Source organism: Salmo salar, chromosome 05, assembly GCF_965601325.2.
Source record: "Salmo salar chromosome 05, fSalSal1, whole genome shotgun sequence".
Lineage (NCBI taxonomy): Eukaryota > Metazoa > Chordata > Actinopteri > Salmoniformes > Salmonidae > Salmo > Salmo salar.
This window is the reverse complement of record NC_138295.1, coordinates 24284128-24302873: the sequence shown is the minus strand read 5'-3', so window position 1 is coordinate 24302873 and position 18746 is coordinate 24284128.

Here is an 18746-nt window from a genome sequence, read left to right as displayed (position 1 = left end):
GAACTTTTGACTGGTACTGTATTGACAAAATTCTAACTTAAAAGTGCACCATATTTAAAGGGATGGCTGTGTGTAGGGAAAATGTACTGAAAACACCATTGAATGAAAACTCCACTAGAAAATCTGTTGGCCAGCAACTGGGAGGGTTTTCAGCAGTTGCATGAAATGTATTCACAGGGCGCAAGGTAGCCTCACCTGCAGAATGTCTGAATACCAAATACTGAGAAGTGTGTAAGAAAGGCGTATGTTGGAAAGGCGTAAATTCCTAAGTAGGGATCGGGCCCTTACTGAACGAAAGTAAAATACCTAATACTGTACAATTAACTTGTTTACTTGAATCAAGTACTGCACATTATTCACAATACACATATCTATGAAACATCTATTGTCAAGGATCCCCCGGTACTGCTGCTCATTCTGTTCACCAGTTCTGGAGGTCTACGTCACTGGCTTTCTAGGCTTCACTGAATGAGATTCATTATCATCAACCCCGGAAAGTCCTGTCTGATTACACACACCTGGTTCCCATTTCCCCTGATTAGTATGTCATATATGTGCTCTCTGTTCCCTCTGTCTTCGTCGGTTATTGTTCCCATATCTGTTGGTCGGGTGAGTACCTATGCGTTGGTGCAGCTGTTATGCTGCGTGCTTAATATATTGTTTATTACGGGAATCGTCTCGTGTCGTTCAACGAGGTTTACCCTCGCTCTTTTGTTTGGGTACAGCCCAGTGTTTTTATATACGTGTTTGTTTTGGGTGTATTAAAAACCCCTATTGTGTATTCCTGCGCCTGTCTCCAAATCCTTTTTACCAGCGTGACATCTATGCTACTGCAGGATTCTTTAGCTGTAGTGTAGTTGGATAATATTTCTCATATATATATACATTATTCAAACCTCACATGCAACTCGTAATAAGACTATGCAATTAATATGTTAACAAAGTCTATTAAATTAATTATCTGACTCTGTAACGATGATTTAGCAATATGCGAGACAATAGTTGAGTTACAGTAATAGGTAACCAATGAATGTATTTTATTACATTGTAAAATGAATGAAATCACATGCAAGGCATAAAGCTTAAGTTACAAAGCATTAACAAGCATTACAATGCATTATTCTAGGCATGATCAGAGAGAGAGTGAGAGACAAAGCTCATGGGAGAGGGACTAGCACGAGAGTAGTTATCTCACTGGCGCAGGTCAGGAACAAAAGAAGAGAAAGAGAAAATTAATCTAAGACCCTTTATAACATCTGAGTTGTTAGGATTTAAAATGTATGGTATTATGGTAAAGTTATCCTCCAATCAGATATCAGAACTTGGTGAGATAACAGAGAATGCACATTTCTAAGACAACACTGAGGAAATACTTGCAAACAGTAGTAATATTGGGGCTGGGTCACCATACAGTAGTAATAATGGGGCTGGGTCACCCTACAGTGGTAATAATGGGGCTGGGCCACCCTACAGTAGTAATAATGGGGCTGGGCCACCCTACAGTGGTAATAATGGGGCTGGGCCACCCTACAGTAGTAATAATGAGCTGGGCCACCCTACAGTGGTAATAATGGGGCTGGGCCACCTTACAGTGGTAATAATGGGGCTGGGCCACCTTACAGTGGTAATAATGGGGCTGGGCCACCCTACAGCAGTAATATTGGGGCTGGGCCACCCTACAGTATTAATATTGGGGCTGGGCCACCCTATAGTAGTAATAATGAGCTGGGCCACCCTACAGTAGTAATAATGAGCTGGGCCACCCTACAGTAGTAATAATGAGCTGGGCCACCCTACAGTAGTAATAATGAGCCGGGCCACCCTACAGTAGTAATAATGGGGCTGGGCCACCCTACAGTAGTAATAATGGGGCAAGGCCACCCTACAGTAGTAATAATGGGGCAAGGCCACCCTACAGTAGTAATAATGGGGCAAGGCCACCCTACAGTAGTAATAATGGGGCTGGGCCACCCTACAGTAGTAATATTGGGGCTGGGCCACTCTACAGTAGTAATAATGGGGCTGGGCCACCCTACAGTAGTAATAATGGGGCTGGGCCACCCTACAGTGGTAATAATGCGGCTGGGCCACCCTACAGTGGTAATAATGGGGCTGGGCCACCCTACAGTGGTAATAATGGGGCTGGGCCACCCTACAGTGGTAATAATGGGGCTGGGCCACCCTACAGTGGTAATAATGGGGCTGGGCCACCCTACAGTGGTAATAATGGGGCTGGGCCACCCTACAGTAGTAATAATGGGGCTGGGCGACCCAACAGTGGTAATAATGGGGCTGGGCCACCCTACAGTGGTAATAATGGGGCTGGGAAATCCTACAGTAGTAAATATGGGCCTGGGCCACTCTACATTAATAATAATGGGGCTGGGCCACCCTACAGTGGTAATAATGGGGCTGGGCAACCCTACAGTGGTAATAATGGGGCGGGCCACCCTACAGTGGTAATAATGGGGCTGGGCCACCCTACAGTAGTAATAATGGGTCTGGGAAATCCTACAGTAGTAATAACTGGTGTTCTGGAGCTTTGGGCTAGCTGACCAATGGCTTTGGAAGAGAGCATGACACCGAGCCGCATCGATTCTGTTTCCCATACAAAAATAGCATCACCATTCTAAAACCCCAATGTTACCTGCTTGCCCAATACATCAGATGTATAAAGGCAACACGAGACATCCGGAATTGGAATTGTGGATATATTCGGTATCCATATCTATTGGATTTTCATCCATCGGGGTATACTTAGTGGTATGGAATGCACCAGAGCTCGCCTACACATACACCTACACACACACACAGATACTCTAGGGGCCCGTCTGGTGAATGAGAGAACATACAGTTCCCTTCAGACAAAGCCTCTGTATATGGTGTCCATATTAGGACATCAACAGTCACTAGGAGTTGATGTCAGTCTCGGCCAGGCTCGTCTCTGAGGCAGTCGTGATATGGACTCCATTGAAGGACAGAGAGCAGGAAAGGTGAGTAGTCTAGTCTTCTGCCTGGTTCCCTTCTCCTCTCTCTTTCCCCCATATTCACCTGCAACAGGATTAGTTCTGGGGCTCAGGGCTCTGTCACAAGGTTCTCGACACATTTGCTAAAAATCTCCAGCCGCTCCTCCCCTTTATTTGGATCAGGTGGCGTGAAGGAGGAGCCACCCACTCAGAGAACCATATCCCTTCATATTTCTCTCTCTCTCTCTATCCATCCATCTATCCTACTTCTCTCGCCCCTCTGCAGTGCTATGGGTTCTGTGCAGTACTGAGGCCCCTGTGCAGTGCTGAAGCTCCTGTGCAATGCTGAAGTCCCTGTGCAGTGCCTAGCCCCTTGTGCTTTCCCCCAAGCCATGGTTCAGCCTGGAACCTAGTTTGCAGCAGAGTTATCTTCTCTCTCATCAATTTGTGTATGTGTGTGTTTGCATGTGAAAATAAACAAATAGAGATGAGATTGCTACCTCCACACAAGTTGTTTCCTAACTGTGTATGAGTGTACATATTTTGTATTTTATTAGGATCCTCATTAGCGGTTGTGAATGCCGCAGCTACTCTTCCTGGGGTCCACACAAAACATGAAACATGACATAATACAGAACATTAACAGACAAGAACAACTCAAGGACAGAACTACATCAATTAAAAACTAAAAATGGCACATAGCCTACGTATTATTACATAAACACAAAATATCTACAAATCAACAGGTCTCACCTTTTTTTGTTGAGAGTAGGGGGAATATCTGATTTAGAGTGTGGGAGTTGTTTCCCAGCAAAATGACAGAAACTGAAGCCACAGGAAGCAAGAACAACAATTTTGCTGATTTATCCATGCAAATACGTTTGACCTGTACTGTCAACATGACCACAAACTTACAGTATGGTGGCAACATGGCGGCACGGTGTCCACAATCAACAATCTCAACACTTCAAACAAAACACGCAACCACATAGGGAAATTAAGCTACAGTAAATTCAAACACCTTGACAATCAAATCCCCCCGTAATCCTCCCTGCTTATCGGTGTGGAAGGCCAGGCTGAGTATAAGAGTGTTATGCTGTTCCTTATCCCCTCCCAGCATGGGCCTCCATGCTGATCAGAGGAGAGGGGGACACAGGTGGAGACCTGGAACAGTATCATCATGGCTCCTCAGACAGAAGAGAAACAGTCTGGCTTAGACGACGGGGGACGGATTTAACCGGCCTTCGGAAATGCCAGCCAAATGCCTTTTTCTCTCGCCTCTCTGTCTCATTCGCTCATCTCAGAACAATATCATGGTGGAACGAGAACATTAGTGGAGACTGGAGAGAGGGTTGAATATTGAACAGACGGCTGAATGAGGCTGGGTGTGTATGGAGCCACCTGTGGTCCAGCTGGGGAAGTGATGGCCACAAGATGGGGTGAATCCGAACTGAGCTAAAATCCCTCAGGAACAAAAGAGAAGATGACAACAGAAACAATGGAGGGACAGCCATAGGCCTACAGCCTGAAGGAAAATACACACCCTTTGTAAGCATTGAAATAAGGGATAGTAGAACTCGCTGATAAATTGTCCAGTGTAAATGCATTAAATCATGATTATGCATAAATAGCTTAAAAACGCTTGTGAAATAGGTGTAGAAATTGTGTGAATTTCTTTGGCGCGAGCAATTTGTCATAGTATCAACTTAAAATTAAAAGCTTTTCTGAGACTTCTATGGTTGTGATATTAAAAACTTGCTGTAAAATATCTTGAGAGAACTGAAGAGACTAATACTCATACTGAGGGTGGTTGCTAAGGGTTCTACTCAGCCTGGATCGCTGCAGCGTTACACATTGCGCAACAGAAATGTAAAGTTAATTTCCAATTGAGCCAACATATGCTGCATTTACCGTGAATGCAGTCTCCACCAATGCGGGAAAAATGCCTTTAAATTTCAATTGGGCTTTAGTGTTCCGCGTTCCGCGATACAGATTGAAAAGAGCCCTAAGCATTGGAACATATTTAGTTCTTATCTGTCCTATGGTATCTGCAATAAGCCAGTATTAAAGACAACAACACATCTTGGCATCACCAGTCGATATCACTTAATAACTAACCTATAACTAAAATGTTACTGTACTCTATTCCTTTTTTGAGAAAGTATTCTACAGTAAATATTCGATCAATAAGTCTTAACTCCATGCAAAGGTGAACTAGCTTCCCACCAAAAGCTTGCAGTTGTGCGTTCCTATCTCATTTCTTCCAGGACACATTCCCAACCTCTCAGTAGCTCATAATTCATTCACACTGCCTCACTGTATTAAATCACGGGGCCTGCTTGCACAGACCTCCCTCACACAGCCCTCTGCTCCATGTCAACACCCATCATTATTAATCTAATCAATTATAGAATCATTTGACGAGCCAAAGGCTAAGCAAATATTATTCGGAGTGAGCCTGCACTACACATCACGCATCCCAATCAGAAATTGACAAATTATCCTTCAGTCAGGTCCATTTGTATGACTTGAAAGGAGCATTCGATATAGGACAAAACTCTCTGTTCAGTAGCTAGGCCTCATTATGGTGTTCTGAAACAACAGGTGTGGGATCCCTCGGGAGCGAACTGCCCTGGCTTGACATCTTGTATATAGAAGAAAACACTACATCCTTGGCCATAATCGCTGAACTTTGATTGCATTTCACTGGATATTCCTCAGTTCATGAACCTTTACCTAGATGTTCCCAGACGCTTTGTCCGACAGAAAGGACATCCTATCCTCTTTGCTACGCTAACTAAAGACTAAAGGTAACTAGCGACAAGCTAACAAGGAGGAGTGGAAGATGCAGATTCACTTTTACATGGCATAATTTGCTCCCACTGGAATTAACATTCACAGGAATACAGTGGTGTAAAGTAGTTCTAAAGTAAAAATATTTAAAGTAGCCTCCCAAGTGGCACAGCGGTCTAAGGCACTGCATCGTGGTGCTTGAGGTGTCACTACAGACCCAGGTTCAATCCCAGGCTGTGTCGCAATCAGCCGTGACCGGGAGACTAATGAGGCGGCACACAATTGGCCCAGTGTTGTTAGGTGAGCGTTTGGCTGGCTGGGATGTTCTTGTCCCATCGCGCTCTAGTGACTCATTGTAGCGGGCTGGGCACATGCACGCTGACTTTGGTAGCCAGTTGTACAGTGTTTCCTCCAACACGTTGGTGCTGCTGGCTTCCGGGTTAAGTGAGCAGTGTGTCAAGAAGCAGCGTGGCCTGGTTTGCTTAATATTTGGAATTATTTATACTTTTACTTTTGATACTTAAGTATATTTTAGCAATTACATTTACTTTTGACACTTAAAACCATATACCTTTTAGACTTTTACTCAAGTAGTATTTTACTGGGTGACTTTGACTTGAGTCATTTTCTTTTAAGGTATCTTTACTTTTACTCAAGTATGACAATTGGTTACTTTTTCCACCGCTGCAGGAATACCTCGATGTCAATGGAGTGTAGCAGGGTTATGACAGGGGGCATTGAGGTGACATTTCCACTGGAAAATTGAGGTGTAATCCTTTGAAAATGTCATGTCAATAACTGCTATTAAAATAATGGAATCCTTTTCTTAGCTGTACAAACTGAAAGCGCCACAGACACCACTAAAATGTACTTCTTCTAATAAGGGGGAAGTAACAGAGCACAATAATTCCACTGCATAATGGATTAGCAGCAGAGCAGAGTCTCTCTAAAACTTAGGCACACCTGAGTTCTGTTACAGCTGAGTTGTTGGAATAAGATGCTAGGTAGAACGCCCACACTGACGCTACTGTTGACACGCACGATGTTGATAAATTAAGTTTGCTAATGTGCTTTCCAGGGGCTAAACGCTCCGTGAAATAGATAATCCAAGGACCTGTCACTGCTCTGATTTTCTTATAATAAGAAGAGGCATAGGCAGAGAATATTATTTAAGGTGAATATGAGCTACCAGTCTGAATAACAATATGTGCACTACTGTTAATACAAACTACAGAAAGATATTGTGTCAATGCTCATTGATCGTAAACCAAATCATTTCAGTGTGAAATATAGAACATACAGTGAAAATGTGGGTTGCTTCCCATACAATATAAATCTCTATATTATGTTACCTAATGTAGATGATAGATGGTTTTTTCCACTGAAAAGCCCTGCAAAGTTAAAAAGAGAAACCGATAAGGTGGCATTGAGAAGTTGTGGGGGATTTGTGATGACTGGCGCCAAGATGTTCCCATAAACGCACAGATTTTGAATGGGTGGAGGATGTCAGAGTGAAAAGTAGCCGTGGCAGGTGCCAAGATACACTCTGCATCAGAGATAGACACAGGTAGACAACAGGCGCCAGCCACAAGATACTGGCACATGGTGAAGTGGACTTGGCACCGGCAGCTAGCAAACAGATGTTAGATCCAGGACAGATAATTACATCAGTGAGCGAGCACTTAATTTCTGTCTTTTAAAAGTGTGATTAGTCCCGGAGGCCCTCGGCTAGCGAGACGCCCCTGGACCCTTTTCCTGGTAGGGTGCCCATGGCTTTGCACGGCACCCTGTAGGGGTGCTGATCAGTGGGGCCTAGGCCTCGATGGGGTGGTGTCAGTCCTGACGATAGAAGCCGGTGGAGGTGGGGGCGGGGGCGGGGGGGGGGGGGGGGGGGGGGGTAGCAAAAGCTGTCAGCAAAATGAGTCTCTTTTGTTGTGTACACCCACCTTGAAGCAGGATACACCTGGGCTAATTAAATAGTGCTCAGATGACACATGCATTTTTTTATGAAATAACAAATTCGGCTTTTGATTGCCAATTTCACCCTTCATCAAGTGCCAACTTGACATCAACGGTAGAGTTAATCCTTCAAAAAACCTGAAGGTTAAAGGAAATGTATTTGATGTGTCAAAACGCAACAGAAATGTTTCCTTTAGCTGTCATCGTAAGATAGTTTATGTTCTTAATGGAAGTATCATTGTCTAATTATGTATTGCATGTCCATAAAAAAAACATCCTCCTGTGTGCCTTAAAAAAGAATTGCAAGGTTTCTAACTAAATTATGATTCCTTAATATTCTGCCTAGTTTATGAGGGTATACTTATGACCAGATTTTCTCTCACAGGTACATTTCTTGGCTCTGGCTCTGTTCTGTCGCCGACAACCCGGCTGCATTTGGTACCAGGCAAATAACTTTGGTGTGCTCCTCCTGCTCAGCGTCCCAATGATTCTTCATTAATGTCTATCGGGAAAGACGGTAAGTAGGTTAGATGAGAACAGGACAATTTATCAGTAGCTCTTAGTTGTAATTTAGTGACCCAGATCCACAATGCCATGCCAGGATGGAGCTCCGGGACAATGGCTCTCAATGGTTCTCCCCGGCCCATAATAAATCTCACCTTAAATTAAATGAACATGTTCTGATACATTGCTTAATGAGCTGAGCTAGTAAACAGTGGTGTGTTACTCTCACTGATTGATCGGCGACAGCGGCTTTACGGCCGTCAGATGCAACTCAAAGGGACAGCAATGGGGGTCTCGTGACGGCTGCTTTCACCACATCCCTCCTCGGTAACAAATGTGTTGGCATTTTTGTTTCCTCAACACTCAATAAAATAAAAGGGAGTAGATAGTCCTCCAAAGAGGTTAGGGTTAGCTTTTTTCACAGCTTTTATGATTGTGTTGGGGGTGAGTGGGAGGAGGGGAAGGCAGCTGAACTACATTAGGGAAATTTACAGTCCAAAAGACATTAGATATTTCATGACGTGGAACCGTGCGATAAATAAAGGCTGGGGTGTGTGTAAATAGGCTGCAGCATTGACTGTCACCGGGCGACAAAGACCTTCATTGCCCTTCCTGGTGCAAGTGGGCACCAATAACCCCCCTGACAGCAACCTGTCTGAAATACAAGTGCCCTTCAACCAACCTATGAGAAACGCTCTACAGGAGAAATATGGAAGGTTGATCTGGCACTTTTTTATGAATAATGAGGACATCTGCATAATTTGGAATAGCTTCAAGATATATAGGCACAGTACATCCTCTAAGCTGAAGTTTTCTACTGAAGTTTAAAGAGTTTGACACCAACTCATTTCTGAATGTGAAATATCGAAGGAATGATTGTTGTTTGACATTAAATGAGAGACACTTCAACACCTTCCTCTTTCATTCAACCTCCATTTCCATTGATTGACTTTGGTTGTGGTTCTCCTCCCTGGGTCCCTATAGGCCTACACATCTACAGACTGTTGTGGGAATAGACATCACTGCTATGCACTTAAGCGCTCCCTGTGATTCTAATCCACCACTCATGCCCTTATTTAACCTACAAAGGAGCAGGAATTAAATCCTGAAAGATGCTACTGCAACTGAGTGTAATGAAATAGAGGTCCTTTTTTAGTGCAGGGGAAACAAAGTGGACAGTATTGAGCAAGGCTGATGGCCGGAGAGGCATCTCCTATTGATTCTGAAAGGTGGAACTTAGTTTAATGCCCTTGGAAAGTACAGCAGGTAATCCATTGAGTTATAAATCTGTGAAGGGCCCAGGAATGCCAAGGCAAATGACCTCCCCCATGGGAATTCCCATACAGGCTCCGTATTTTCCCCCACGTTCTGCCCTCCTCTCAAAGCCTCTGGAGAAGGTTTTCAGCTTCAATAATTGGCAACCCATTTCTCCTCTGACCTTAGATATTACAGTGCTTGAACCCGAGTGAGAAAATATAAAAACCCCATAATGGAACCTAGATTTGGGTCCTGATGAGACTCATTTACGGTTTCTTATTTTCTATCGACATGGTGGGACATGACAGGCAGATGTCATACAAAAGGAAGCATACCTCCTGACATTCCAGGCCCTCTGTGGTGTGAAGAATTAATAGCCCCGATAACACTTTCAAGGCAGAAAAAAAACACACATTGCTCGAGGCCCTTGCTTCCTGTCACAAAAACAAGTAATAATGCATGGAACTGCAGTTCACACAAAGTTCAAATCACTCCCGATTTTAACACATCCCTTTTTGATACCATTAAAAACCATAGAGAAATCACAGAGCTCAGATGGCAGCGGTTGAACTCAACCTGCTGGCTGATTCTTGGCCCAAGAAATGTGACAAATCAATTTTTAAATGGGGGGGCAGGTGGCAGATGAGGCCTAGGTGATGTAGAGCGCTTCCCCTGGCTGAAAGAAGCTCATTAGAAATGCCGATAGGGTCCATATGTGTTTAATCACCAGTCTGGGAACGGGGTATAGGAATGGGGACTGTGTCTAGCCGTAGACCTGGCACATTGCACAAAGGGTTAAAGCCATCCAAGTCTACCATAGCCACCTGAGAGAGTATAGTAGAGAGGGGGGGATGAAGAAAGGGGGATAGAGAGAGAGAGCGAGAGAGAAAGAAAGAAAGGGGGAGAAGGATGATGAAGGGGGGATAGAGAGAGAGGGGGGTAGAGAGGGAGAGAGAGAAAGAGAAAGGGGGAGAAGGATGATGAAGAGTGGGGAGAGAGAAAGTAGTATAATGAAGAGGGGGAGAGAGAAAGAAGTATAATGAAGAGGGGAGAGAGAAAAATGGTGAAGAGAGGGGGGAGAGAGATAGGGATGGATGGATGATAAAGAGAGGGGGGAGAGAGAAAGTAGTATAATGAAGAGGGGAGAAAGAAAAATGGTGAAGAGAGAGGGGAGAGAGAGAGAGATGGATGATAAAGAGAGGGGGAAGAGAGAAAGTAGTATAATGAAGAGGGGAGAGAGAAAAATGGTGAAGAGAGGGGGGAGAGAGAGCGAGATGGATGGATGATAAAGAGAGGGGGGAAAGAGAGAGAGGATGATGAAGAGAGGGGGAAGAGAGAGAAAGATGATGAAGAGAGGGTGGAGAGGAGAGAAAAGGATGATGAGGGGATGGGGAGAGAAGGATGATGAAGAGAGGGGGAGAGAGAAGGATGATGAAGAGATGGGGAGAGAGAGTGAGAATGATGATGAAGAGGGGGGAGAGAGAGAGAAGGATGATGAAGAGGGGGGAGAGAGAGAAGGATGATGAATTGTATTTTATTTATTTAACCTTTATTTAACGAGGCAAGTCAGTTAAGAACAAATTATTATTCACAATGACGGCCTACCAGAAGGCAAAAGGCTTCCTGCGGGACAGGGGCTGGGATAAAAAATGTCAAATGAAATAAAAATTTAGGACAAAACACACATCACGTCAAGAGAGACACCACAACACTATATAAAGAGAGACCTAAGACCACAACATAGCATGGCAGCAACACATGAAAACATAACATGGTAGCAACACAACATGATCACAACATAACAGCAGCACAACGTGGTAGCAGAAAAAACCATGGTACAAACATAATTGGGCACAGACAACAGCACAAAGGGCAAGGTAGAGACAACAATACATCACGCGAAGCAGCCACAACTGTCTGTAAGTGTCCATGATTCAGTCTTTGAATAAAGAGATGGAGATAAAATGGTCCAGTTTGAGTGTTTTTGCAGCTCGTTCCAGTCGCTAGCTGAAGCGAACTGAAAAGAGGAGCGACCCAGGGATGTGTGTGCTTTGGGGACAGAATGTGACTGGCAGAACGGGTGTTGTATATCCAGGACGAGGGCTGCAGTAGGTATCTCAAATCAAATTTTATTTCTCACAAGTGCCGAATACAACAGGTGTAGACCTTACAGTGAAATGCTTACTTACAAGCCCTTAACCAACAATGCAGTTTTAAGAAAACACCCCCCCCCCCCCCCCCAAAAAAAAAGTAAAAGATAAGAATAACAAATAATTAAAGAGCAGCAGTAAATAACAATAGTGGGGCTATATACAGAGGGTACCGGTACAGAGTCATTGTGTCAATGTGCGGGGGCACCGGTGTCGAGGTAATTGAGGTAATTATGTACATGTAAGTTGAGTTATTTAAGTGGCTATGCATCTATAATAACAGAGAGTAGCAGCAGCGTAGGGGGGGCAATGCAAATAGTCTGGGTAGCCATTTGATTAGCTGTTCAGGAGTCTTATGGCTTGGGGGGTAGAAGCTGTTTAGAAGCCACTTGGACCTAGACTTGGTGCTCCGGTAGAGCTTGCCGAGCGGTAACAGAGAGAACAGTCTATGACTAGGGTGGCTGGAGTCCTTGACAATTTCTAGGGCCTTCCTCTGACACCGCCTGGTATAGAGGTCCTGGATGGCAGGAAGCTTGGCCCCGGTGATGTACTGGGCCGTTCGCATTCAGATAGGGGGGAATGCGGCCTAAGAGGGTTTTATAAATAAGCATCAACCAGTGGATCTTGCGACTGACCAGTATACCGAGATGACCAGTTTACAGAGTAGTATAGAGTGCAGTGATGTGTCCTTTAAGGAGCATTGGTGGAAAATCTGATGGCCGAATGGTAAAGTACATCTAGCCGCTCGAGAGCACCCTTACCTGCTGATCTATATATTATGTCTCCGTAATCTAGCATGAGTAGGATGGTCATCTGAATCAGGGTTAGTTTGGCAGCTGGGGTGAAAAAGGAGCAATTATGATAGAGGATGACCAATAGAGGCAACTTAGAAGCATACTCCCAAGTACTTGTATGAGGTGACTACCTCAAGCTCTAAACCCTCAGAGGTAGTAATCACACCGGTGGGGAGAAGGGCATTTCTCTTACCAAACCACATGACCTTTGTTTTGGAGGTGTTCAGAACAAGGTTAAGGGTAGAGAAAGCTTGTTGGACACTTAGAAAGCTTTGTTGTAGAGTGTTCAACACAAAATCTGGAGAGGGGCCAGCTGAGTATAAGACTGTATCATCTGAATATAAATGGATGATAGAGCTTCCTACTGCTTGAGCTATGTTGTTGATGTAAATTGAGAAGAGCGTGGGGCCTAGGATTGAGCCTTGGGGTACTCCCTAGGTGACACTCAGTGGCTGAGACAGCAGATGTTCTGACTTTATACACTGCACTCTTTGAGAGAGGTAGTTAGCAAACAAGGCCAAAGACCCCTCAGAGACACCAATACTCCTTAGCCGGCCCACAAGGATGGAATGGTCAACCGTATCAAAAGCTTTGTCAATAAAAATAGCAGCACGACATTTCTTAGAATGAAAGGAAATGGTGACATCATTTAGGACCTTTAAGGTTGCAGTGACACATCCACAGCCTGAGCGGAAACCAGATTTCATATCCGAGGGTGTCACGTCCTGACCAGTATAAGGGTTAATTGTTATTGTAGTTTGGTCAGGACGTGGCAGAGGGTATTTGTTTTATGTGGTTCGGGGTGGTGGTTTTTGTAGAAGTGCATTTGATTTAGGTATTCCAGGGTTTTTGGGCACTGTTTTATGTTTATGTATTTCTATGTTTAATCTAGTGAATCTGTTTCTATGTTTAGTTAATTGGGGTGGGGACTCTCAATTGAAGGCAGGTGTTGTCTATTTGCCTTTGATTGAGAGTCCCATATATTAGGGTGTGTTTGTGGGAGATTAGTTTAGCGTGTGTGAGCCTGACAAGACTGTTGTCTTGATCGTGAGTTTGTTTTGTTTATTATTTTGGTGTTCACTTTTGAGTTAAATAAACGTCAAGATGAGTATCCACATACCTGCTGCATTTTGGTCCTCCTTTCCCGACGACAACCGTGACAGAGGGAATACTATAGACATCAAGAAAGCCAGTCAGTTGATTATTGACAAGTTTTTCCAACACTTTTAATAAACAGGGCAAAATAGAAATTGGCCTATAACAATTAGGATCAGCTTGATCTCCCACTTTAAATAAAGGACGCACTGTGGCTGCCTTCCAAGCAATGGGAACCTCTTCAGTGAGGAGAGATAAGTTAAAATGGTCAGAGATAGGCTTGGTGATGATAGGGGTAGCAACCTTAAAGAAGAAAGGGTCTAAACCATCTGACCCAGAAGTTTTTTGGGGTCATGTTTAAGGAGCTCCTTTAGCACCTCGGACTCAGTGACTGCCTGCAGTGAGAAACCTTGTAGCGGGGCAGGGGAAAAAGAGGGAGGCGCATCGGGGATAGTCGCATTAGAAGTGGTGGGAGATGAGGAAATGTTGGACGGGCAAAGAGGCATGGCAGAGTCAAATAGGAATCCTGATTTAATGAAGTGGTGATTAAAGAGCTCAGCCATGTGCTTCTTGTCAGTAAGAACCACATCATCAACTTTAAGGGACATGGGCAGCCGTGAGGAGGGCGGTTTATTCTCCAGGTCTTTAACAGTTTTCCAGAACGTCTTGTGGTTAGACCCACAGAGAGAGAACTGTTCATTAAAGTAACTAACTTTGGCCTTCCGGATAGCCTGAGTGCACGTATTTCTAATTTGCCTGAACAAGAGCCAGTCAGCCTGAGTATGCGTGTGCCGAGAGATTTGCCAAATGGAATTCTTGAGGTGGAGTAACTCTGCCAGATCACGGTCGAACCAGGGACTGAACCTGTTTTTAATTCTCATTTTCTTTATTGGCGCGTTTTTGTTAACAATACTACTAAAAATATTTTAATAAGAAATTCCAAGCGTCTTTGACAGAGGGGATCAAGCTGATTCTATACCAATTTACAGAGGCCAGGTCATGACGGAAGGCTTGCTCATTAAAGTTTTTTAGCAAGTGACAAATCAAGACAGGTCATTTCACTGAGCAGCCATTACGAACACATGAACAGAAGGGAGAGAGAGAATGATGATAAAGAGAAGGGGGAGAAAGAGCGAGAAAGATGATGAAGATTGGGTAGAGAGAGAGAAGGATGATGAAGATGGGGGAGAGAGAGAAAGATGGTGAAGATAGGGGAGAAAGAGAAGGATGATGAAGAGGGGGGAGACAGAGAAAGATGGTGAAGAGAGGGGAGAGCGAGAGAAGGATGATGAAGAGAGGGGAGAGAGAGAGAGAAGGATGATGAAGAGAGGGGAAGAGAGATGGTTGATGAAGCGAGGGAGAAGAGAGCGAGAGAAGGATGATGAAGAGGGGGGAGCCAGAGAGAGAAGAATGATGAAGAGGGGGGAGAGAGAGCGAGAAGGATGATGAAGAGGGGGAGAGAGAGAAGGATGATGAAGAGAAGGGGGAAGAGAGATGGTTGATGAAGAGAAGTTGGAAAGAGAAGAGGGAGGAGAGAGAGAGAGAAGGAGGATGAAGAGGAGAGAGAGAGAAGTATGATGAAGGGGGAGAGATAAAAAAGGATGATGAAGATGAGAGAGGGTGGTGAAGAGGGGGGAGAGAGAGATGGATGATGAAGGGGAGAGAAGGAAGATGAAGAGAGGAGGAGAGAGAGATGGATGATGAAGAAAGGGGGAGAGAGGGAAGGATGATGGTGAGAGGGTGGAGAGAGAAGGATGATGAAGAGAGAGAGAGAGAGAAGGAGGATGTTGAGAGGGTGGAGAGAGAGAAGGATGATGAAGAGAAGGGGGGCCACAGCAGATCGTGATTCTCTCCCCTTGTCCAGGTCTGTGTTTTCCTCTGTCCTCTCTTCCGATCTGTCCTTCTCCCAGGAGTCCTCTCATCCACAACATGGCTCATTTATGACAGCCTGCTCCTCTCCTGTGGCGTGTTAGGCAATCATTAGAAAGGTGTAATGTTGGAAGAATCAGAGACCCGAAAGCATTGACCTTATAGGCTGACATTCTTAGAGTCTCTGGATTAGAAACACTCTTCTGTTCTGGAAGAGTAGTCAGATAGGCAGCCATGTTGTTAGAAATTGTTTACTCAGCTCTATTTTCATGTGTCTCAAAGGAAATTATACTAGTTTGTACAGCAAGATCATGATATGATATACTTCTATCTTGGAAAACATGAAGAGACAGAGATGTGAAGAAAATAAATAGGTGGAGAGAAAGACACAGGTGTCTAAATAGATATATGAGTACCGAGCTAGGAATACCATTACATAACACGAATGACATCTGTGGCATCGACTGCATTTCTAAGGAACTGGAGGTGACATTTGAGCACAGGCTCATCATTCCAGGGACTGAAGGCAGGTGTCCATTCCTTCCCAATTCAATTTCACGCTGTCACAAACATATAAAGCACCACATTAGCCAGGTATGTAACATTGAGGCAAAATATTAGTTGCTTATTGTTTGGTGGAATCTAACACCCAACTCAAAATAACACAAAAAGAGCCAGTCTGTATTCATAGAAAACACATGTAAAATGGCAAACACATCACCTGCGCATCAATGTGTCAATACATAAATGTCAACTCTGAGTGTGGCATTCTCTCCCACTGTTTCCTCCCAAACAAATCGATATGGCCCCATTGCTAATATACTGTACATAATGCAAATGAGCCAGCGGTGCCATTGTCGTGGAGGGCTGTCATTTCCAACAGTTAGATGCAAATCAAATGTTACCACCCAGCAGTTAGAGAGGCCTGATGGCTTTGGTGGTGGTGGTGGTGGTGGTGGTGGTGGTGGTGGTGGTGGTGGGGGGGGGGGGGGGGGCTTCACTCCTGACTGAAGGGGACTTGTCAATTGCATCATAGGATGACACAATACCCACTCTGTCTGTAATTATGGGATTCATTAAATTGGTTTATACCTTCTGTCACACAAACAACACGCACACACGCTCACGCACACACACTCTTAACAGAAATATGAAAACCCTACTGGTTTTTTCTAATCTTCTTAATGAAATTTGCACATCAAAACATGTTAAATCCTCTGGCTTGGTTGTTGGCGATGGGAACACAACAAACTGTTTGGAGTTGTTGCAACAGTAGGCACAAAGTGCAGTACAGTCGAGAAATGTCAAAGGACATTTTATTCACAGATTTTAGTGCATTCCTACAGAGAATTACAGTTTGAGACATTTCACTTGGCCCAATATTAGACTTTTGATTATTTAATTAATTCATAAGATCTAATGGCATTCCATAATAACTGCTTTGGGGATAACACATGGCCCAACAACTGTAGACATGGCCCAATGACTGTACACATGGCCCAACGACTGTACACATGGCCCAACGACTGTATACGTGGCCCAACGACTGTACACATGGCCCAACGACTGTACACATGGCCCAACGACTGTACCTGCTAGCATGTGTCCCACATCCAAAGCTACAGCCATATAGACGGTTCTGATTGGAGAATCAACATTTGTGCCGCCGAACAGGGAATAACAAACTATTCAATCCAGTTTTTAGATGGAACCCCCCCCCCCCAAATCAAAATGGAATATGCTTTGTTCTTTTGTAGTTTTGAGCACACACTTTATCCTTACTACCCATCTGAGGCAGCACATGCCTGTTTTGACTCATCAGCTAACAACAGACGTGTGAGCCACTGACAGGTGTGAGCCATAGACAGGTGTGAACCACAGACAGGTGTGAACCACAGACAAGTGTGGGCGCGAAGCGGAAACAAAACATTGGCATCCATATTAGATTTTGATGTGGGGAGGGTGGGTAGCATCTAAAAACTGGATTGAAGAAATTCTTGCTCCCTGCTCGGCAATGCAAACAGAGATTCTCCAATCAGAACCGCCCATGGATGTAGCTATGGCCACCATGGATTGGACCATACCTCCAACCCCACTGATACTCTGCAGATTTAAAGGTGAATTTAATCACTATATCAATCAATTGTTTTTTATTTTGACATATCCTTGGCCAACTACAACAGGTACTGTATGTGCCAAGTCCAAAACAAAATGGCCATTTATTACTGTATATCGGGGCGGCAGGTAGCCTAGTGGTTAGAGCGTTGGGCCAGTAACCGAAAGGTTGCTAGATCGAATCCCTGAGCTGACAAGGTACAAATCTGTCGTTCTGCCCCTGAACAAGGAAATTAAACCATTGTTCCTAGGCCATCATTGTAAATAGGAATTTGTTCTTAACTGACTTGCCTAGATTAAATAAAGGTTAAATAAAATGTACAAAATCATATCACCTCAATCCCACCACCAAACAGAGGACTTTGTCATGGTCCCATTCATCCACCAGCTCACAATGTGTAATAATGAGACCCATTGAGGTGCTCGTTCTAATCTCTCCTTCACTCTTTTATTCTCCCCCTCTCCACCCCTTGCAGGCAATAACGCTGGGAGGAAGCCATTGAGAGTTAATGAATAGGTCTAATGGGAAGGCTGAAGAAAAACACAAATGAAGTCTTTCATGGGCTTTTTATGGATCTAGGGCTAATTAATGAAAAAGGGAGGGCACCCATTGTCTCCCATCAAATCCAATCCCCTTTATTCGCCAGAGTCCCAATCACCCCTATGCTTCAGCCTAACGTTTTAATCACTGCACCTCCAGTGCACCAGGCCAGTCCCTTAGTCAATTATTGCAATTTAATTTACCTTATTAATTATATTCGCAGCCAAAGGGGATGTAGTTTCAACTCCATCGTGAACCTGGACTTGTGTTCTTTCTTTTTTTTTCTCACCCAACTATGCTTGCTTATCTCTCTCATTTTTTAGACCCGTGTTTGTATTGCATTGTACCATGGGATGGAGGTTATCTTCACAGTATGGTAATTCGCAGCCTACTGCCCCGGGACGTCGTCGTAATTGAGAGGACATCTCTCTGTGGGGAGGTTTCCCGGGTAATCCCTGTATATCCCTGTATAAAAAGGATAATAAGATCACTGATGCCCCCCATGGGAGATCAGAGGACGGTTGTCTAGGAGGACATACTGTATCCTCTGGCTGAGAGGCTGTGGCACGGCACCCCTATGTGTCTCAGTGTGTGTGTGTGCATATTTATGTGTGTGCGTGCCTGCACCCACATGTGTGACATGCAGGGCCACTACTCTCTCTGTGTCTGGTCCTGTAAAGTGTAAACAACAGAAGCATACTGG